The sequence below is a fragment of the Diceros bicornis genome, chromosome X (genome assembly GCF_020826845.1).
Source record: "Diceros bicornis minor isolate mBicDic1 chromosome X, mDicBic1.mat.cur, whole genome shotgun sequence".
In the NCBI taxonomy this organism is placed as follows: domain Eukaryota; kingdom Metazoa; phylum Chordata; class Mammalia; order Perissodactyla; family Rhinocerotidae; genus Diceros; species Diceros bicornis.
The window spans coordinates 40,206,536-40,216,628 of record NC_080781.1 but is presented as its reverse complement, the minus strand read 5'-3'; the positions used below and the strand labels follow the sequence as shown (position 1 = coordinate 40,216,628).

The following is a 10,093-nucleotide window of genomic DNA, read 5'->3' as shown; positions in this document are numbered from 1 at the left end:
AATGTTTCCCTCTCTTCTGGGGACCTTGAGTTGCAGCTCCAATGGGTCCCCTTTGCTCGCGTGTTCTGGGCACCAGCAGTCTGTCTCTGGGTGTTGGGCTTTAGGTAAGAATAACTTTTTCTCTCTTCTCTCTTGCCTTGTTATAATCAGAGTCAGGCATATTTCACCTCAAAGGCTTAACTTCCCCGCCCTCTCAATATGTCCAGCCCCATCCTTGTCCTTTTCTTCATGGGTGCTTGGAGTCCTAGCCCCAAGGAGGTAGGGAAAATGGAATGAACTGGAAAAGGGGGAGGAGGATGTCTAACAAAATGGGACCACCTTGAGTTTGGGTGCTAAATGGCAAGTAATAATTTTCAGTCCAACTTCTTGTCCTGGATTTTCTTTCAGGTTGTTTTATCTGAAGCACCACTGAAGCCCTCCTACTACTGCCTCCCCGTCCAACCGCCAGGAGACCCTCCTTGGGACTCTCTTTGGTAGTCGTTTGTTGCTGAGAAGATTAAATCCTCTAGGAGGGGAGTGAAAAAGGCTGAGTATAATTTTTTCCCCAGAGTGGAGTTTTTATTCCCATCAAAACAAAACCAACCAACCAACCAAAACAAACACTGAACAGAAGATGAAAAAGTTTGCCTTTTCTCAGCACACTTCTGTGTCACCTACCTCTTAAAAAACTCATAGCGACTGTCCACTTTCCTGAAAAGTGATTCCATTTAAATATTAGCCCGTGACTGGTGATAAAGAATGAAAATCGGAAGTGTAAAACATATAAAATATATATTTTTAGTATTTTAAAAATTCATTATTTTGGAAAATTTCAAACATATAAAAAACAGAATAATATAATGAAAACCCCTCTACCCATCACCCAGCTTCAACAACTATCAACCAATGGCCAATCTTGTTTCATTTATGCCCCTATCCACTTCTCTCCCTCTCATAATTTTTTGAAGCAAATCTCAAATGTCATATTATTTTATCCATCACTATTTCAGTGTGTACCTCTAAAATGTAAGGACTTTTTTAAAAAAATATGGCCACAATACCATTATCAGACTTTAAAAAGGTGACAAAAGTTCCTTAATATCATCAAGTATCCATTAAGTGTTTAAATTTACAGTCTTCTCATAAATTATTTGTTTGTTTTCATCAGTTTCCAAATGAGGTTCACACATTATAATTGGTTAATCAGCTTTTAGGTCTCTTTAAATCTATAGAACTCTCTCTTCTTGCAATTGATTTGTCAGTTAATATGTTCTCCTGTCTTTTGTATTTCCTGTAAAACGTTATTTGAACTAGACTTGATCAGATTCAGGTTTGATTTTTTTTTCTGCAAGAATGCTTCATATGTGGTATTGCATCTAGCATATTTCACAAATATTAAGGATTATAGGCTCATCAGCTATTCTGAATTACACAAATCACCATTTTATCTCCATTACAGCAGACTCTTGAGAATCTGTAGTATCTCCCAATATATTTTAAGTCAATTTTAATTCTTCAGAAATTTGTTAATTTTCTGTACAAGAATTCTATCTGTATGTATGTGGCTGTGTGAGGTGGCAGGGTATTAAGCTCTAAACCAGACTAAAGGCCCATTCAGCAAACCGTTAAGGGCTTTGCTCTTTGTTTTATTTTAAATTTGCAAATATCTCTGCAAGTTTTCCAGAGGTAAAATCTAGCATAAGCCAAACAATCAAAGAGTCATGTAATTTTTATTGGGTTCTAATTTAGAATGTCTAAAGGTATTCCCAACAGCAATAAGAGATTCATCTATAATAATATTTTTATTTTCTTAACACTTTCTACAACCTTAATTTTCTTATCTAAAACTGGATGATCTTTGAGAATGCCACCCAAATTTGCTATTGGCTAATTGTAGAAGAATCCTTCCTAAAGGCTTTATTTCCTGAAAGTTTAACCTGAAAAAAAAACCTGGTCTAAATTATGCTTGCAAATGAATGTGTGTTCATGTTGTCAGGTCACAAGAAAAGAAAATAAGATACTAATGTTTGATCAAAAAGGGCAAACACCTATCTGTAAGGCTGATTTAAATTTCTATTAACTTTAAATGTGAGCTTGGAAAAACATTTTCCCAGCTGTATTAGTTTTCTATGGCTGCTGTAACAAGTTACTAATAAACTTAGTGGCTTAAAACAACACAAATTTATTGTGTTACAGTTCTGGGAGTCAGAAATCTAATATGGTCTCATTGGGCTAATATCAAGGTGTCGGCAGGGCTGCATTCCTTCTGGAGGCTTTAAGAGAGAATCCATTTCCTTGCGTTTTCCAGCTTCTAGGAGCCACCCACATTCCTCGCCTCCTGGTCCCCTTTCTCCATCTTCAAAGCCAGCCAGAAAGCAGGTCGAGTCTTTCTCTATTTGCATCACTATAACCTACTCTTCTGCCTCTCACTTCCACTTTTAAGGACCCTTGTGATTACATTGGGCCCACCCAGATAATCCAGGGTAATCTCCCTATTTTAAAGTTGGCTGATTAGCAACCCTAATTCCATCTGCAACCTTGATTCCCCTTTGCCACCTAACATAACATATTCATAGATTCCAGGGATTAGGATGTGGACATCTTTGGGGGCCCATTATTCTGCCTCGCATACCAGCCAAATAATGTTTGAGATCTTTCTAGATTTAATGAAACCAAATAGCTGGGTTATATATTTGAATTTGTTTTTGTGATCTGTCTCATTTTCCTTTGAGTAAGGCAGGATATAAATAAATAACCAGACCAAATGCTGTTTTGAGATTGAAGATAAACATAAATAGTTATGCTAGTTTGTGCTAAATAAGAATGAACATGGGTCTATATCTTGCATCCTTGTTTCTATTTATTGCCTTTTATTTTCCGAAAGAAACCTTAAAGTTAAGTAGATCTATCTGAATTTCCAATTTAAAACACATTCTTTTTTTTTTTTAATTTTTGTTTATTGCAGTAACATTGGTTTATAACATTGTATAAATTTCAGGTGTACATCATTATAATTCTATTTCTGCATAGATTACATCATGTTCACCACCCAAAGACTAATTACAACCCATCACCACACACACCTTCTTTAGCAGATGTTTTCGTTTTCTTTAGTTTTCAGAAATTCGATTTTAATATGTCTGGGTATGGCTGTGGGTTTATCCTATTTGGATTTTTCTCACCTTCTTGAATCTGTAGGTGTATGTTTTTCACCCAATTTGGGAAATTTCCAGCCATTATTTCTTTGAATTTTTTTTCAGCCGCATATTCTTTCTTTTCTTCTTCTGAGACTCGCATGACATGAATGTTAGATCTTTTATTATTTTCACACAAGTCTTTGAGGCTCTGTTCTCTCTCTTTTTCCCAATCTATTTTCTCTCTGTCATTTAGATTGGGTAATTTCTTTTGATCCTTCTTAATGTTCACTGATTATTTCCTCTGTCGTCTCCATTTTGCTATTGAGCCCTTCTGATGAATTTTTAATTTTGGTCCATGTATTTTTCAATTCTGCAATTTCCATTAGTTTCTTCTTTATATTTTCTGTTTCTTTGCTAAGGCTTTCTATTTTTTCATTTGTTTCAAGAATGTTCATACTTGCTTATTAAGTATTTTTATGATAGTTGTTTTGTAGATTTTTTGGGGATTTCTATGTATACAATCATGTCATCTGGGAATAAGGAAAATTTTGTTTCTTCCTTTCTAATCTGTATGCTTTCTATTTCTTTTCCTTGCCTCATTGCATTAACTAGTAATTACAGTACAATTTTCAGTCGAGTTGTGAGAGAAGACATCCTTGCCTTGTTCCTCATCTCGGGGGAAAAAGCATTCAATCACTCACTATTAATGATAATGTTAACTATGGGTTTTTTGTAGGTAGCCTTTATTTGGTTAAGGATGTTCCCTTCTATTCCTAGTTTGTTGAGACTTTTTATCATGAATGGATACTGAATTTTGTTGAAAGCTTTTTCTGCATCTATAGATATGATCATATGGTTTTTCTTATTTAACCTTTTAACATGTTTAAAAAATTTTTTATTATTGATTTTTGAATGTTGAACCAGCCTTGTATTCATGGTGTGAACCCCACTTGGTCTTGATATATTATCCTTTTTATATACATGGCTGGACTTGATTTGCTAATATTTTGTTAAGGATTTTTGCATCTATTTTTGTGAGAGATATTGGTCAGTAGTTTTCTTGTAATATCAGAGTCTGGTTTTGATATTAGGATAATGCTAACCTTATAAAATGAGTTGGGAAGTGTTCTCTCCTCTTCTATTTTCTATGAGACATTGTGTACTATTGATATTGTTTCTTTCCTAAATATTTGGTAGACTTCACCAATGAAACCATCTGGGCCAGGAGTTATTTTTGGGGGGAAGGTTTTAAACTATCAATTCGATTTCTTTAATAGATATTGGGCTATTCAGGTTATCTCTTTCTTCTTGAATGATGTTTGGTAGTTTGTGTCTTTCATCCAAGTTATTCAATTTATGGTCATAGTGATGTTTGTAGTATTCCCTTATTAACCTTTTGGTGGATTGGCTGTGATCTCTCTCTTTTACTTCTGATATTGATAATTTCTGTCTTCTTTTTTATTTTCTTTGTTAGGCTGGCGAAAGGTTTATCAATTTTATTGATCTTTTCTAAGAGCTCACTTTTGGTTTTATTGATTTTTCTCTTTTTTTAATTTTCAATTTCTTTGACTTCTCTAATGTTTATTTCTTTCTTCTTGCTTTAAGTTTAATTTGCTCTTCCTTCTCTAGTTTTTCAAAATCTAAGCTTAGGTTATTGATTTTAGATATTTCTTCTTTTCTAATATTTTCTTTTAACGCTATGCTATAAATTTCCTTCTAAGCACTGTTTTACCAGCATCCCACACATTTTTTTATTGTGGTACAATATATATAACATAGAAGTTACCCTTTTAATGATTTCTTTTGCAAATTCTTTATCTTTCCAGCTGTTGAGACAAATTTTCGAGAGCTGAGGTTACCTCTAGTGGCGAAACCAGAGCCAGCTGTTAAGCAGCCAGAATGCTACAGTAATGGAATATATGACCATTTCTTTTAGCATGTTCTTTGTTCTCCTCTTCTAGAAGTTGTAGATGTCTATTTAGTTTGATTATCTGTCGTCTTAATGAAGCTGCATCTACAACAGTCATGTCATCTGAAGTTGCTTCAATTGTTGTATCTACATTTGAAATGCCATACTTCTTCATTTTGAGGGGTTGGAGGAGGTCTTTCTAAATCCAGAAAATCTAGTGGTCTTTCACTTAGCATAAGTACATGAGGTGGTGTTTTTAGTGCCAGAAGTTTAAAGGGAGTTGACTGAATAAGGTCAAGATCTGCTGGTCTTGAAAATGGAATGTCTTCATTATTTCCTGCTACAACAATCCTCTCTGAACCTGCATAACCACACTAGCGTTCGGAACTCCTTCTTGGAATCCTTGTTCCAGGTCAGCATTTGGTGGTGCTCCCTTTAATTTTTCTGAGACCCTCATTTGCTGACTAATACCTTCTGTGTATTCCATTTCATACTGAATTCAACTAATTTCCGCCATCTCAGCAGCAGTGGAAGAAGCAAATGCTGCCCCACTCACTAAATGTGTACCAAGTACTGCTTGCTATTTGGCACTATCTGCTTCTGGCTTCATATTAAATCCTTTAACTTGCTTCAATGTGCATGTGCTGGATTTAGAGCCACTTATGTCTCCTTGGGCCTGCTGGAGGGTCCCTGGTGAGGGCTGCCACCTGCTGACTCACAGGTGGGTGCTCTCAGAGACAGTTGGCAGAGCACACAGAGGCGCCCAGGCAAGGCACTTGCCAGAGTGGCCCACCCATTTTAATGATTTTTAAGTGTGCAATGCAGTGGCATTAAGTACATTCACATGTTGTGCAACCATCACCACTATCCTTTTCCAGAACTTTTTTATGATCGCTCCTCAACCCCTGGTAATCTCTATTCTACTTTCTGTTTCTATGAATTTGCCTGTTCTAGGTACCTCAGATAAGTGGAATTATACATGGTTTGGCCTTTTGTGTCTGGCTTTTTTCACTTAGAGTAACGTTTTCAAAGTTCATCCATGTTGTAGCACCACAAATTTTTATATATGCTATCTTTATTTTCATTTTAGTTTAAAATGTTTAAAAATTTCCCTTGAGATGACTTCTTTTGACCTATGGGTTACTTAGAAGTGTATAGTTTAATTGATATATATTTGGTGATTTTCCAGATATCTTTCTGTTATTGATTTCTAGTTTAATCTTTTATGGTCTGAGAATATACTTTGTATGATTTCTATTCTTTTTAACTTGTTAAGGTTTGTTATACATCCCAGAATGTGGTCTATCTTGGTGAATGTTCCATGTGCACTTGGGAAGAATATGTATTCTGCTCTTGTTGACTGGAGTGTTCTATAAATATCAATTTGGTGAAGTTGTTTGATAGTGCTGTCCAGATTATCCATATCCTTACTGATTTTCTGTCTACTTGTTCTATCAATTACTGAGAGAAGTGTTGAAGCCTCCAAATATAATTGTGGATTTGTCTGTTGCTTATTTCAAATTTATCAATTTTTGACGCTCTCTTGTTAGGGCAGTTTAGGAAGTCTTCTTCATTTATTTTGAAAATTTGATTCTTTTTTTGAATGAGGTAGGGCATGACTAATTAAACCCATGAAAAAATATCTTCTCTGAAACTAAAACTGGAAGCACAGTGTTTTGAACTTGTAGTTGCTTGGTCATTTTTGGTGAGCCATTTTGTTATTTTACCAAGTCCCTCTAGTATTAAAAAGAATCCAGAAACTGCCTGTCTCATGGAGTTGCACATGCACAGTTGGCCTTCAAGCTCTTCATCATGTGGCCCAAGCTAGATTTAGGACTAGTAGAGCCAGTTCAGTGGTACAGATTTGCCAAACTAAGACTCTTAAATGTTTGAAGATTCTGGAAACTGGTTTATGTCCCAGAAAGGGGACACAGAGAGGGTGGCTTCTCTGGGGTCAGGGACATTGGAGAGGTGACAGTTTTTCTGTGGTTGTTTTATATGTACAATGTATGTATATATGTATTTATCTTCTGCTGACTGCAATCAACAGCTGCAGACTACAAAGCACTCATCATCTCTCCTCCAGTTTGTCACATAGACTGTATGCCTCTTACAAAATATGGCATAGCCATGTGGTTTGTCCTTGGCCTCAATTCTCCTGCAGTTCTGAAACCCAGAAAAGGATCCAGAGTATAAGCTACACTTCCTTCCAGCTGTGTTGTTCCAACAAGTGTTTATAGTGGGTCTTCAGGGCAGTGTCACTGGAGTGTGGAGAAGGCAACTCCAGTCTCTTTGAAGGAAACATTTTTGCTGTTCTATGCATTAAATATGGCTGTAAATTCTTTTCAACTTCCCCCATCAAGAGGTGGAGTTCATTTCCCTTCTTCTTGAATCTGGCCTAGTCTGTGACTTGCTTTGACCGGTAGAATACAGTGTAAGTGACACTGTGCAACTTCCAAGGCTGGGCCTTAAGAGATCTGCAACTTCTGTTTTTGTACACAGTTTGCATGGCTTAAGGACAGGGATGCATTCTGAGAAATGTGTCATTAGGTGATTTTGTTGTTGTGCAAACATCATGGAGTATACTCAAACAAACCTAGATGGTATAGCCTACTACACACCTAGGCTACATGGTACTAATCTTATGGGACCACCGTCATATATGCAGTCCATCATTGACCGAAATGTTGTTACGTGGTGTGTGACTGTACTTGGAAGGCTCCCTCTTATAACCCACCTGCCATGTTATAAGAAGGCCAAGTTACATGGAGAGGCCATGCATAAGATGTTCTAGCTGACAGTCCCAGCTGAGCTCTCAGCTAACAGCCACCACCAACTGCCACCAGGTGAGTGAGCCATTTTGGATGTTTCAGTCTAATCAAATCTCCATATGTCCGCAGCCCCAGCAGATACTATGTGGATTCGCAACAAAGGATTAACCTTGCCGAAAGAAAGGTTTTATCCTTGCCCAGCTCTGAGAGGTAACCTCTAAGGCCTTGGAATGTCCTGTCTGATAAGTGTCTTTGTTTACCTGGGGGCTATGGGCCATACTAGATAATTTTTGCTAATAGTGTGACTTATGGTGGGGGCCTTGGGCCACGTGGTATCAGCTTGATCTTTGAAGAGGCTGGAGACTAAGGTCAGCCATGTGGGAAGTCAGCCATGCCTATATAACTGAGTCCCAATAAAATCTCTGGACACCAAGGCTCAGGTTAGCTTCCTTGTTTGGCAATATTCTGTGCATGCTGCTACACATCACTGCTAGGAGAAGTAAGTTCTGTCTGTACAACTTCACTTGGAGAGGACAACTGGAATCTCGTGCTTGATCTCTCCTGGATCCTGCCCTATGTGTCTCTTCCCTTTGCTGATTTTAATCTGTATTCTTTTACTGTAATAAACTGTAACTGTGAGTATAGTGGCTTTTATGAGTTCTTCTCATTGAACCTGAGGGTGGTCTTGGGGACCCTCAAATGGCAGTGGAGGAGAAGCACTGCCCATCTGGGCCTAGCCAACCCACAGAATCATGAGCAATAGTAAATGGTTGTTGTTTTCTTAAGCCATTACATTTTGGGGTGGCTTGTTATGAAGCAATAGATAACTAACACATTTGTCTTCACTACTAGATGATAAGATTTTTGAGAGCCAAGATAAGTCTATAATTTCTGCTCTGTTGGCATAGCACCCTGGGCATTGTAGGTATACACTAAACATTTGTTAAATTGTTAAATTGAAGTAGAGACATCTTCATGGACTGAGATACACTAACTGAGATGGGGGACTTGCAGAATGATTACATTATTTCCATCTGTATGTAAAAGAAGGGAATCCCTACCCCTTTTGTATGAAATCTAAAGATAATTTCAGTTTTTCAGGGTTGTTGTGCTAGTAATGATTTGTTCTTTCTTCTGTCAAGATAGTTGTACCATGATGTAAAGAATACTACTTGGAATATGACAGTTCAAGTCCTAGTTCTGCCTTTCCTCACTACTTTTATGAACTTGGGCAAGTCTCTTCACCTTACCAAGTCTCATCTTGAAAAAGAGATAATAATAGCAATCCTACAGGGTTATCATGAGGTTTTAATGCTTACAAAAGTGATTTGAGAAATGTAAAGTTCTATGTAGGTATAAAGTATCGTTGTGTGGAGACTTTGGATTGATGGTACTTGCTTAATTTTTATTATTTTTATTCCTTGTAGCCCATCATCTGTCATAAATACCTTTAAATATGACTAGCATCTCAATAGTATAAAGAATATGAAGATTTGTAAAATAACAATAAAAACAACTTTTAAATAGTAGCTTTCCTTCTATTTTTCTTACGTCACCTCTTCACCACCAGAAACTACTCCACTTAGATTTTTTCAGAAAAGAAATGGAGAAAAATAACCGGAAAAGATGGCATTGAAGCAGGATTTCTTTTCTCCCAAGTATGTCACATCTCCCTACCTCACCTTTTCACCTTTCATATGAATATGCCTTTTGGTTCAGTAAAGAGCAACTGTGGGGCCGGCCCGGTGGCGCAAGGGGTTAAGTGCGCGCACTCCGCTGTGGCGGCCCAGGGTTCGCCGGTTCGGATCCCAGGTGCGCACCGATGCACCGCTTGGCAAGCCATGCTGTGGCGGCGTCCCATATAAAGTGGAGGAAGATGGGCACGGATATTAGCCTAGGGCCAATCTTGCTCAGCAAAAAAAGAGGATTGGCAGATGTTAGCACAAGGCTGATCTTCCTCACACACACACAAAAAAGAGCAACTGCAAGATATTGGCAAAATACTATTTGTTATGCCCCAACAATCTTAGTGAACTCTGGGCCCTTCTTACTGAGTCAGTTTTGATAGTGTCATGTGGTGATGCCCCCAGCACTTTGGAATTGGTCCACAGGCTTATGAGAGTCACTTTTGGGTTCTTCAGGTTCATACCTGCAGCTTAGAGAATAGAATCCAAAAGGGCTGCCAAAGCCTTGCTGTGAAACTTCTTAAAGATGCTGTAATTCCCCAGGGTCTTCCCCAGTATGTTGCTTTGATGCCATTTATAAACATCAGTTGTCTTCCTGGGTCTTATAAGGTG

At 37.6% G+C, this 10,093-nt stretch overlaps 1 pseudogene; it reads right to left on the bottom strand.

Moving 5' to 3' along the window:
- Positions 1 to 4,923: 4,923 nt before the first annotated feature.
- LOC131400492 (mitochondrial fission factor-like) lies at positions 4,924 to 5,699 on the bottom strand (annotated as a pseudogene).
- Positions 5,700 to 10,093: the final 4,394 nt, after the last annotated feature.